This window comes from Nothobranchius furzeri, chromosome 9 (assembly GCF_043380555.1).
Source record: "Nothobranchius furzeri strain GRZ-AD chromosome 9, NfurGRZ-RIMD1, whole genome shotgun sequence".
Classification (NCBI taxonomy): Eukaryota; Metazoa; Chordata; class Actinopteri; order Cyprinodontiformes; family Nothobranchiidae; genus Nothobranchius; species Nothobranchius furzeri.
The window spans coordinates 31574469-31587780 of NC_091749.1; the positions used below are offsets into that span (position 1 = coordinate 31574469).

The window sequence follows — 13312 nt, forward strand, 5'->3', positions numbered from 1 at the left end:
GACGTTCTGGAAGGCTGCCTTTCCGTGTCTTGGCCCATCACTTGGTCAGATTATCAATGGGAACCTCAGCACAGGTGTTGTCCCAGCTGCTTTGAAAGCAGCAGTTATTCGGCCGACCCTGAAGAAACCTGGTGCTGATGTCTCTGTGATAGAAAATTACAGGCCTATCTCTACCCTGCCTTTTACATCGAAACTGCTTGAGAAAGTCGTTTATCAGCAGCTGGTCTCAAATTTAGCTGACTCTGATCTGTTTGAGGTTTTCCAATCAGGGTTCAGGTCTGGCCATAGCACAGAGTCAGCTCTACTGAGGGTCTTAAATGATATATATCTTTCACTAGATCAGGGTACATCTGTGGTGCTTCTGTTGTTAGATCTGACAGCAGCTTTTGACACGGTTGACCACACGATTCTACATGATCACTCGGAACAATGGGTTGGGATCAAAGGGTCTGCTCTGGATTGGTTTAGATCGTATCTCCACAACAGGACATTCTGCGTTAAGGTTGGTTTATGCTTGACGCGTCCGCGAGGTCCGCACGGCTCCGCGCGGAAAAGTTGAGTCATTTTGCGTCATTTTAACAACCACGCCCCTCTGCCGCACCTCCGCACGGCCTAGAATTTCCGCAACGCGCACCTCGGAAAATTTCTAACCACGCGGACGGTCGGACGCGGAAAAACATGGCGGACCGGCAAGAACTAGTATGGCAGAGGTTCGTAAATACAGACATTTGTATGATTCAGCTATCAGAGATCACCGTGATCAACATGTTGTTAATAATTCTTGGAGAGAAATAGCTCGCACTGTCGGAAAAGACGAGGACGCTGTTAAAAATGCTGGAATGCCGTGTTGTAAACAGTAATTTCTACTTCTACTATGGTGTAGTGTTGGATGCATGCCGTAGAGCTCCATGCTGCCCCGTTCAGTTTGGGAGAATATTGGCTCACCGCAGAGACGAGCCGCATGAACCATAAAATGCTGCGAGTTGTGAAGCACGTTCCATCCGCGAGCCGCATCACCGCGCGGAAAGTGAATGCGTCAAGCATAAACCAAGCTTTAAACTGGGTGATGTTTTTTCTTCTTGGGAGGGGCTCCGCTGGGGGGTCCCGCAGGGATCGATCCTTGGTCCTCTTTTGTTTGCCATTTATTTGCTTCCTCTGGGGTCAATCTTTCGTAAACATGCAGTGCGCTTACATGCAACCAGTAACCCTTTTAAAACCCGAATATTCACAATAACCCGGTTCCGCAGGTCCTTGTAAACACCGCCAAAAACCCGGATATGCTCATAACCGGGTTTTTAAAAACCCGGTTACTACACCTGGGGTAACCCTTTTCTAACCCGAATGCTTGGTCGTGTAAACGCACACCGGGATATCCCCATCAAAGCGTGTGTTCTGCGCATGCTCTGTTCGCAAGGAATCTTGGTCTTTTGAGTAGCGAGACGTCTTGTACGCGCCAGAACACCGGAAGTAAACAACAAGCTGGGGGCAAAATGGCGAGTCGCGGCACAGCACCACACTTTGAGTGACGAGGAAATTAAGCGCAAACAAACACGGTCACTATCTTTTCCGAACTGGGAAACATGTTGTTTTCACGGATACCAGAACAAGAAGAACCGGAAATGACGCATATTGCGTCTGGACGTAGTCCATACGTCCTGACGCTACCCCAACGTCTGCATTTAAATCGGGTTATGCACGTTAGAGGTAACTCTTTCTATTTATGCTTGTAAACGGGTTATTCTGATCAACTCAGAAACCCGAATCCCGACCTTAACCCGATCATAACCCGGATAATGGCTGCATGTAAACGTACTGTGCCTAGCGTTCCATCTCTATGTTGACGATTGCCAGATTTACTCTCCATTGTGTCAGGAGAAAGGTCACTCTATCCAGTCCTTTGTGTCCTGTGTTAATGAGGTGAAGTCTTGGCTAATGGCCAACTATCTGCATCGAACGAGGGAAAGACAGAGCTCATTGTTTTTCACCCCAACAGCAGGAATGTGGGTCGTTATGTTGATATTGGCTCTCTTTCTCCCTACTCAAAACCAGTTGTCACCAGTTTGAGGGTGAAAATTGACGTTGGACTTAAACTTGATGCTCACATCAACTCTGTGATCCGGTCCAGTTTCTTTCATCTGAGACGCCTTGCAAAAATCAAGCCTATGCTGTCGAGAGCACACTTGGAGCGGGTACTCCATGCTTTTGTAATTTCTAGGCTTGGTTACTGCAACTCTCTATATGCAGGGCTGGGTCAATCATCACTGCACCACCTACAGGTTGTGCAGAACAGCGCAGCCAGGTTTCTGACTGGGACCAGGAAAAGGGACCACATCAGTCCGGTTCTGGCCTCCCTGCTCTGGTTTCCGGTCTGTTATCGTTCACACTTTAAACTCCTCATCTTTGTTTTCAATTTCTTCCAGGGTAGTGCTCCCCCCTATCTAGCCACACTCCTGAACAGACATTCACCATCACGCACTCTGCGCTGATCTGACCAAGGCCTGCTCGCTGTCCCTCGTTCTAGGTGTCGTACTCGTGGGGACCGGGCTTTCTCAGTCCTAGCCCTGTCACACTGGAACCAGTTGCCACTAGGGTTGTCACGGTAACCGGTATAGCGGTAAACCCCGGTAAAAAAGTTGACAATAAAAATAACCGTCCAGTTTTTAAAAAACTAAATTATCTCGGTGGGTTTACCGTGGCCGCGGTTTTGGCGCGGTGACCCTTACCAGCCACCGTCGCTTCAGCTGAAGTTCCCGCAGCGCGCACACGCACTTTTTAGTTTGCAACGGCACCAAAACTTTGAAGCTGAAATAATGACCGAAGGAGGAGACGGCAGCGCCCAGGACATCCATCAGCCCTCAAAGAAGACTAAATCGGAAGTATGGGTGTAATAAAAATGAACTTGTCATCTGTTGTATAATTGCTTTATACAAGTTATTGATCACTACTGTTTGTCAATCACACTTATCATGAGGATAATCATGGTAGAGCCGAACATAATGTGATCATGAGGATGTAATCAAGGTAATCTTGGTGGAGGTGTGCAGCTTTGCACGCACATCAGGGAATGTATAAGGAGCAGAGCAGAGCTCAGAGCTGTTAGAGCTGTTTGAAGGATTCTATTTGACGAGGTTCATGGATTACGTTTTCTAACTGGGGTGTTCAGCTCTCCACCCATAAGCAACGGTAAGAGAAATGTTTCGTTCATGATTGATAACTTGTATGAATGCCGGTTGAATAAAGCCTTGTTGTTCATCTGATATTCAAGTTGTGTTTCATTGTTTCTGGCGTCGACTTGACAACGATCCTGATTAAATAAATATAAAGTGTAAAAAGAGACTTTGAGTCTTTTAAGGTAATTAAAATAAAATAAAACATTTTATTTTAGAACATTTTTGGCGTCACGAACAGGATCAGTCAAGCTATTCCAGCAACAATGAAGTGTTTTTGGAGAAGCAAAAAGGAGCCGAGTGCTTCTGGGGAGGGAACGCCGATTCCCGTGCCGATTCCCGGCTGGGAAACGGAGGAGTTCCGAACCATTGGTGATATGTTAAGGCAGCGCGGTGGACGCCCTGGGCCGTGGGGAGAGTTAAATGGAGTGGTCAGCCCCGCCGTGGTGCTGGACCGTTTGACGCGGATAGAAGTTAAAGAAAAAGCGCCGCTGGCAGGAGTGAGAGATATGATGTGGCTTTTTGCAGAAGCATGGAAAAAACAGGAGTTAGAATTGAGCAGTTGTAGAGCGAGCGGCGCAGGAGAAAATCCATGCTGAAGAAGTTGAAAAATCATGCTCAGAGTTTGAGCAGAGAGTGTGTGTGATGGGGAAAGAGCTAAAGCATGCTCAGAATGTTTTGGATAAAACGCTGACTTTTGTGTCTCGAGCGCAAAGGAAGGAAAAGAAGCGACCTCGTAGAGCAGGTCCTGCTCAGATCCGGGCGTTTGTAAAGAATGTTGGTGAAGATTGGAACCCAGAGAAATGGAACGGGGATCTTTGGGGGGATGATGAGGAGGAGGAGTGGGCGATTAAACCTGACCCACCACCTCAGCCCTTGTATCCATCATTACAGGGGATAAAGATGTCAGAACAAAGACCTATTACTAGGCGTCGGCGAGAACAGCAAATTATTCCACCAATACTGGTAGATATGGTGGATGATCAGGGACGGCCGGAACTCGATGAGGCGGGTAATATAAGAAGGATGTTACAACAGCAGCCACAACCCGCCCCTAGGCTGCTAACAACGCTAGAGGATTATTCACAAGATGAGTTAAATCACATGAATGGGAAGCTGAAACAGCGCCCAGGCGAACCAACTGACTCCTGGCTTAATCGCCTTATGGAGGATGGCGCGTGTGATATAGCCATAGATGCCGGTGATGCCATGAGATTTTCAGGATTAAGTACTGATGCACAGATAAATGCTGAATACCGGGCTACAGTCCGGGCATTGCCAGCTGATGAAGATTTCAATGTGGGGGATGCATATGCTCTGGCATGTCATGTAATCTATCCTACCACGGCGGACTGGTCTGAGATTAAAGGGCAATGGCAGACAGTGAGAGATGCCATTCAGCGGCTCACCAGACTCACTATTAGAGAGCAAGTGGCTCGAAACGGGGGAGCTGGAGTGGTGGACTGTAACATCTCTAAGGCAACTAGAGATCACCTCATCAGACATGCCCCACCACATTATAAACCCATGGTGACCAGCTTGTTGTTTGGCGCGGCAGACCAGACTTTTGCCGCGATAAAAGATCGTCTTGGCGAACTCACCACGCTGGGTGATTGGTCTGAGATGAGGAGAGAGGGAGCTAGAACTGAAAATAAACCCAGGATTGATCCACATTCAAGGGGTCGTAAAGGGGGGGCAATGGGCCCCTCTAGAACAGATCTGTGGAGGGCACTGCGACAAGCGGGAGTGCCGTTTGAGGAGATTGATGGATTGCCCACTAATGCATTGATGGAGAAATGCAGACAAATGGGACTGAAGGTCCATTGTCAGTTCAGACATTGTCCTGAAAAGGACGACAGGATGTCTGTGTCAGAATTGGTTGGAATGTTGCAGAATGTGATCAGGGAGGTGGCGTCGAAGCCTGCTGAACCTTCCGCCCCTCCCAAGGAATCTTCAGAGGAGGAGAGTTCAGATGAGTGTTATCAGGTGGCGGCAGTGAAGCGTAGAAAGAAAAAACAGCACCGAAGGGAACATGATGATGAATAGGATGAAGGTCAAGCTCAGGTTGTTGCCAGTGCCTCAGGATGGTCAATAAATGATATCAGACCACATGTGGAATTACAGATTTATTGGAAAAAATCAGTACAGACAGTAATGGCATTGGTTGACACTGGGGCGGAGGCCTCGGTAATTCATGGCAATCCTGATAAAATAAAGGGAAACATTGTACCTTTGACTGGACTTGGGGGGCAGATGTTAGTAGGAAAGGGAGTAACTTTACCCTTAAAAATAGGAAATCAACCTATTAGAAATTACAGTGTAGTAGTGGCTCCTGCAAAGGAATGGATTATTGGAATGGATATATTGGCCGGAATGACTCTTCATCTGAAACATGGTCGATTTTGTTTTGGTATAAACAGAATCCACACCATTTTGGTAGGCAAGGTCAAAATGACACCTTTTCCCATTCCTGAAGCAACACAGGTGGTATCACAAAAACAATACCGGTTGCCTGGGGGTCAGAAAGAAATTACGGACACTATTAAAGAATATCTGGAGGCAGGAGTTTTGAAAACATGCACCACACGGTGGAATAATCCCTTATGGCCAGTGAAGAAATCAGATGGTTCATGGAGAATGACTGTGGATTATAGAGCGCTGAATAAACATACTCCTCCTTTAACGTCTGCGGTTCCGGATGTTATCACGATTGTGGAAAGGGTGCAGCATCACTCTGGTACATGGTATGCGGTGATAGATTTGGCCAATGCTTTCTTTACCATACCTATCCCTGAGGACAAGATGGAACAGTTTGCCTTTACATGGGAAGGAAGACAGTACACCTTCACCAGATTACCACAAGGGTATTTGCATTCACCCACAATCTGTCATAGGATAGTGGCTGAAAATCTGTCGACTTTAAAGATCCCATCAGGCATATTGCTATCACACTACATTGATGACATCATGATTCAGGGAAACACTAAAGAAGAGGTTGAGCAATTGCTCCCACTTCTGATAACACATATGAAGAATCATGGATGGGAGATAAATCCAGAGAAAGTGCAGGGATCTGCACAGTCAGTGAAGTTCTTGGGAATTATCTGGAATAGAGGGGAAAGAGAAATAACAACTAAAGCTAAAGAGAAAATAGCACGGTTCCCAATACCACAGAATAAGACAGATGCTCAGCGGTATATTGGGTTGTTTGGGTTCTGGAGACACCACATACCTCATTTAGGACAGATCTTGCAGCCTCTGTACAGATGCACTCGGAAGAAGGAGCAGTTTGAATGGGGGCCTGATCAACAACAGTCATTTGAACTAGCTAAAGAGGCCATCCAACAAGCTGTTTCTTTGGGGAAGATGTTGTCAGGACCAGTGGAGTTACAGGTTTCTGCAGTAAATGATTATGCTAACTGGAGTTTGTGGCAAAAACAAGATAGGTGCAGAAAACCTTTGGGTTTTTGGTCTAGGAAATTGCCTGATGCAGGACAGAGATATACTCCATTTGAAAAACAGTTGTTGGCATGTTATTGGGCTTTGTTGGAAACAGAAGCCCAAACTGTGGGGCATGAAGTAATGATGAGAACACATATACCCATTCTAACTTGGGTCATGAGCAATCCTACAACTCACCGCATAGGGGTAGCTCAAGAGGCTAGCATCATAAAATGGAAGTGGTATGTTTCTGAGAGAATGAAACCAGGAGGAAAAGGAGTATCAATGCTCCACGAGCAAGTGGCAGACGTTCCAGAAATGGATGAAGTGCCTTTTGAGGTAAAACCAATCCAGGATTCTCCTGTGAAACTGGGGGTAAGATGGAGCGAACTCACCCCAGAGCAGCAGGAGCGAGCCTGGTTCACTGATGGTTCCTGTCAATATGTGGCAGGAACCAGGAAATGGAAGGCTGGGGCATTTAACCCTGGTACACAACAAGTTATGGAACTCACAGGGACAGGAAAGAGTAGTCAATGGGCGGAGTTGAAAGCAGTACACATGGTAATAATGGCGGCTGGGGTGCAGGGAGTAAGTATTTATACTGACTCCTGGTCAGTAGCCCAAGGAATGTTAACTTGGATGCCAACTTGGCATGCTACACAATGGAAGATACATTCAAAAGAGGTTTGGGGAGCTGACCTATGGAAGGACATTTGGGAGAAATGCCAAAATATTCCTGTGTCAGTATTACATGTGGATGCTCATACTAATAACAATGATCCTGAATCCCTGCATAATCAGACTGTAGATAAGATAGTGAAAATTCAGGCTGTAAGACAATCAAGTCCTGGATTAGCCAAATGGGCTCACGTTACTGCTGGACATTGGGGTGTGCAGGGAACATTGAAATGGGCGAGGGACAGAGGAATAGATCTCATCATTGATGATATTAAAACTGCCATAGAAGATTGTGAACCTTGTCAACATCAGAAAAAGAGAATCCCTCGACATATACAGGGACAGATACATCGAGGTAAACAAGCGGGACAGTGTTGGCAGATTGATTTCATTGGACCATTGCCAAAAAGTAAAAACTGTAAGTATGCATGCACAGCCGTGGATACGGTGTCAGGGGTACTGGTGGTGCATCCGTGTCATAACGCCAATCAGGAGGCTACATTGAAATGTCTGTCATTAATAGAGACCTATTATGGACTACCTTTGCAGGTTCAGACTGATAATGGTACCCATTTCACTGGAAATAAGATCAAAGAATGGGCAGAGAACAACGCGGTAGAATGGATCTATCATGTAGCATATCACCCGAAAGCTAGTGGACTCATTGAGAGAATGAATGGGTTACTGAAAGAGAAACTAAGGAAACTATCGGTTACTAATTCTTTGGACAAATGGAGAGAAAATCTGACTAGGGCAGTACATCAGTTAAATAACAGACCCGTGGGGGATGGAGTTACTCCACTGATGCTAATGGTTGCCAGGGCAGGAAGGGAAACAACTTCTACTGACCCTCCTATACGAATGTGGAAACTAACTTCTGAGGCAGAACTCCCTGTTAGAGCAACTGCGGGCTCTGTGGGATTAGATCTTAAAATCTTGGAAAGCATCACTTTAGTAACCAATAAAGTGACAGTGGTAAAAACAGGATTGGGAATTCAATGTCCACCAGGAACTTATGCTCATGTGTGTCCAAGAAGTGGTTTAGCTTTGAGGGGTCTAACCATTTTAGCTGGGGTAATAGACTCAGACTATCAAGGGGAAATAGGTGTGGTGTGTCAGCATACAGGTAAAGAACCGTTGGTACTGGAAAAAGGAGACAAGATAGCTCAGTTAGTAATCAAACGGTGTGTAATGTCCAAAGTTGAAGAGATTACTAAACCTACCACTATCACTCAGAGGGGTGAAACTGGGTTTGGATCATCAGACTTTACTGCGGGGGCAAAAGTGTGGGTGGAGCAGCTCAATGGTCCTCCCAGAGCTGGAGAGATTATTGCACAGGGAAAAGATGCTGTGGTAAGTGTATTGTTCCCCGGAGAGGAAAAATGGATTAATATTCCGATAAACAAATGTTACAGGAGAGAAAATTAATGCTTGTCATTCTATCTGCAGTTTTGTATGTATCCCATAGGCGGGTGTCTGAGTGACGGTGGTTGACTGGGTCCCCTTCCCCTACAAAAGGATTGAACCCTTGTCGAGGCGATGGATGGGCTCCGCGGACCTGGTGGTGTCGGATGTTTGGTCATCGTCCTCCATGTCCTCGCTGTCATCGCACTGAGGGCACATTTCTGTTGGGGGCTCATGGAAGGACAAGTGTTGGAAGAAGGGGTCATGGGCCATCTGGAATTGGTTAGCAGTATGTCCAACCGCACTCAAGGCACATTCACATGCAGAGCAAATGACGCTTGCTACTTGGGAAACCTAACATCTACCGGTAAGATGTACCGGTGCAGAGGATGTCTTAAAATCCGAGGAAGGGTGATCAGCCCGGGGGTGTTGGTTCAAGGATCAACAGTAACCTTTAATTCTGCAGCGCGCATCTGTGCATACCATCAGGGGAATGGTACTTGCATACAAAATGGCACAAATTGGAGTATGAAGGTTGATCGCGATTTCCGGATCAGGAATGGAACTGTAATCACAGGAGGATACGCCTATTTGTACATATTCTGGGTGCTGCCCGACACAGCTAGAGCTACGCAGACAGCTGTAGCTCCCCTGGTTCACACTTGTCAACAAATGGGACAAATAAGGGTAGCCGAATATGTGCGATGGACTGTGAAATTCCCTCCTATTCCGCCTTGTAACAGGAGGAGGCGAGCATGGTATGACACCGTGCTAGGAGGAACTGGAACTTTGTATGGTCTGGCTAACACAGCAGACAATGAGGTGACACGAACTATGCTGTCCAACACTGGAGAATACACCGCACAAGCTGTCACCAAGACTGCAAGATGGATGCCTTCGACTGTATCTAGTCAGTTAGAAGAAAGTGATGTGTGGAAAAGTGTATTTAAATGGAATCTAAAGCTTTGGAATGAAACTTATGATGCATTGCATAATTTGTCACACATAGGTAATTGGACAGTCTGTTCCTTGCAGACTATTCATGCTGAGACACAAAGAAATAGGTTTCAAATACAGGTAATGAGTAATAACTATCATGCATGGCGAACATTATGGAACATCAGTAGTTCATTATGGCTACAGCTACATGCAGAAATGACGATTTGTAATAAATCTATGTGTACTGGATACTGGGATCAGTATAATATGACATCAGTAATGACTGTGTGTAGATATCAGATACTGCCGGTGATAACCACTAAAGGGTTTTGGTATCTCCATGTTAGTGGAGAGTGGTGGGATGTTAAAACAAATCGAACATATGAAGTAAAACACTGTGATGAGACTGATAAGGGTTTAGCCTGCCCATTGGTAAAAGGACATAGCAATCCATGTTTCACTGATTCAAGGGTCGTACTCTGTGATTGGACGGTCACACCCCCAGAGGAACAGTTTTGGCAGGTGGGTCCTAACACCTTATGCGTGGCTACAATGACCAATTCCCCACAGGTACCTTCAGTTCCCTTTTCAGGTTGTCTCAAGGGTATACATATGTGGGAATGGAATAACGTGACCTATTGGTTGAGTAATTACACTGTATCTAGTCGGCTGACTAAGATACAATGGGAGGTTTTACACTCCCCTTGGACACTCTCACTGGAACAATTCAAATGCGCATTGGATGGTTCCACTGAAGTGGCAAAATTGATTGACTCTCATAGGTCCAACCTTTCCAGGCTCATGGTGTCTACTCTTGTGGCGCAAGGGGAAATAAAACATGTTGCTACATTGATTGAACAGGCTTCCGCTCATCATTGGTGGGATATATTTACAGGCATGTCGAGTACCGCTAATAAAGTGCTAATTCCACCTATGATTGCAGCATTAATTATAATCAGCATTCTAACATTGTGTATGTTATTATTTGTTGGTATGTTATTCGATTAAGAGAAATAAATTGGGTAATAATGCAAAGACTACGATGAAAATTAAAGTGGAACTACAAGGTATGTTATAAATGACGTTGGTTTTGATGGGGAAATGGTGATGGATCCATGATGTTACATAAATTAGATGAAAAGTTCAAGAGTGGAATGTAATAAAAATGAACTTGTCATCTGTTGTATAATTGCTTTATACAAGTTATTGATCACTACTGTTTGTCAATCACACTTATCATGAGGATAATCATGGTAGAGCCGAACATAATGTGATCATGAGGATGTAATCAAGGTAATCTTGGTGGAGGTGTGCAGCTTTGCACGCACATCAGGGAATGTATAAGGAGCAGAGCAGAGCTCAGAGCTGTTAGAGCTGTTTGAAGGATTCTATTTGACGAGGTTCATGGATTACGTTTTCTAACTGGGGTGTTCAGCTCTCCACCCATAAGCAACGGTAAGAGAAATGTTTCGTTCATGATTGATAACTTGTATGAATGCCGGTTGAATAAAGCCTTGTTGTTCATCTGATATTCAAGTTGTGTTTCATTGTTTCTGGCGTCGACTTGACAACGATCCTGATTAAATAAATATAAAGTGTAAAAAGAGACTTTGAGTCTTTTAAGGTAATTAAAATAAAATAAAACATTTTATTTTAGAACAATGGGCATATTTTGGATTTCTGAAAAATGCTGAGGGACAGTTAATAGAAGACTGCTATCCCGTTTGCAGAACGTGCAGGAAACAAGTGTCTGCAAAAGGCAGCAACACTTCGAATCTAATGGCACATCTGCGTGACCATCACCCACGTCTCTACAGCCAGTGCAAGGTAAGTTAACATTAGCATTTTAGCTTAAATGCATGACGTGAGGACTTTTGGCTGAGGGAGAATGCAACGAGTCACTATATACTGCAGCCGCAGCATCCTCTGCCAGCATTTAAACCGTGTCACGGACACCCTGTTGCTGGATGAAGCATCTTATTTGTTGATGATGAAGAGAATTTTACAATTAGTTCCTTGTCATTGATTTGTTTACTTATTCAATGCCATTTATACTTGAACATTTGGATTTGATTACATAGTGTAGTAGTTATTTTAGTAATTTGTTTAAAGTGGCTATTTATTTTAAATACATATTTTTTAAGGTTGACTTGTACAGTGCTCAAGTCAAGTGTGGACTGGAGTTTTAGATTTTCATTTTGATAATGAAGAAAACAAGTATATGAGAAAACAAGTGGTGTTTCTTTGATTTGTTTACATATTGTTTATGTTTTGAATGTTTGGATTTGTATAATTTAAACCTGCACTGACTACTGTAACATGTTCCAGAAAAATAAGCTATTTGTTCCTTTACTTGTGAAAAGTTGCACTTTTGCTAAGGCTTTGTGTTATTTTAGGTTTAATAAACACTGTTAAACCTTTTCAAAACTATTTCTGTTTGTGTAGAACAGGACTATCAATGCTTTCTGAACATATGCAACACCGTTTAAAAAATACCGCGATAATACCGAAAACCGTGATAATTTTGGTCACAATAACCGTGAGGTTAAATTTTCATACCGTGACAACCCTAGTTGCCACACTCAGTCAGGCTATCCCCATCTCTGCCAGTCTTTAAGAGTCGCCTAAAAACCCACCTCCTCCACTTGGCATTCCCTTAATGTGTTTGAGTTAGGCCTTCATTTATGTTGATTTTAATTCCCTGCTTTCATTGTTCTCTTTATCTCTTGTTTTACCCATTTGTTTTCTACAATGTTTTTACCTGTTTTTCTCATGTTCAGCGCCTTGGGCTTCCCGACAGGGTCGCGGAAGGCGCTTTAAAGCTTTGATTGATTGATGTTACAGTAAAACCAAAAAAATAAAGGCAATATTAAAGCTACAAACCAACTTTTGACAGATGTAAACAGTTACATCCACGATGGTGAAAGAGGCGTTCCTGTGAGGAGTGTGCAGAGGGTAAAAGGGCAACTATTCCAGCTGAGTATACTGATAAACTGTCGTAAAACAACCAGATACAACTAGGGTTTTATGGGCCTGGTAATCTGGGTAAACACCCAGATGTGTTTTGTTTGTGTGGGTTATCTGAATATGTGCCACATGTGCTTCTGTCTTGTGTAAGATATTCTTGTGAGAGTGACTCTGTTAGTTCTATAAAAGTATAATATCCTACAATCTGAGTATTTTTTGTTTCCAGAAAACGTTCCTATGAGAATAAACCAATTTTAAATTATTTGCAAGGAATGTAATGGCATTTATTAGTACTCATATCGGTACTCTGTATCGGCAAGTACTCAAAAATAAGTACTTGAACTTACTTCAGTTTGAAAATATCTGATATTGGTGAATTCCTATAAATTAATAAAAATTATCCCCAAAAACATTAAAAACAAACTGATTTCATCATTGTCTGATGATGTTTCCTACTGCCTACTGCTGATGGGCAGCAGGGAGTAGGGACACTTATTGCAGTAACGTGTTTTATACATGTGTTGTGCTTTTTTCAGCATTTTAATCCTCAATGCCAACATTTCCTGTTTTATTCAGTGACTGTGGCTCAGAGTGACTCATACGGGGCTCATCATCTGAAGCCGTTTCCCTACGAGGGCTCAATGTACCCTGAGCAGTTGATGGTTCCATGTCAGAGCTCTGGAGTAGGTTCTGGATGGCTCAGGTCTTAGCTAGAA

At 44.1% G+C, this 13312-nt stretch overlaps 1 protein-coding gene and 1 long non-coding RNA gene across 5 annotated transcripts in view; one reads left to right on the plus strand and one right to left on the minus strand.

Annotated features, from left to right (window-relative positions):
- Nucleotides 1-13312, minus strand: part of LOC107382049 (casein kinase II subunit alpha') — a 30753-nt gene that overhangs the window by 14029 nt on the left and 3412 nt on the right. The window lies entirely within an intron of this gene.
- Nucleotides 11298-13312, plus strand: part of LOC139071755 (uncharacterized) — a 46748-nt gene continuing 44733 nt past the window's right edge. Inside the window, exon 1 of the long non-coding RNA XR_011521571.1 lies at nt 11298-11456. This is a non-coding gene — a long non-coding RNA (uncharacterized lncRNA). The remainder of the gene's footprint in view (nt 11457-13312) is intronic.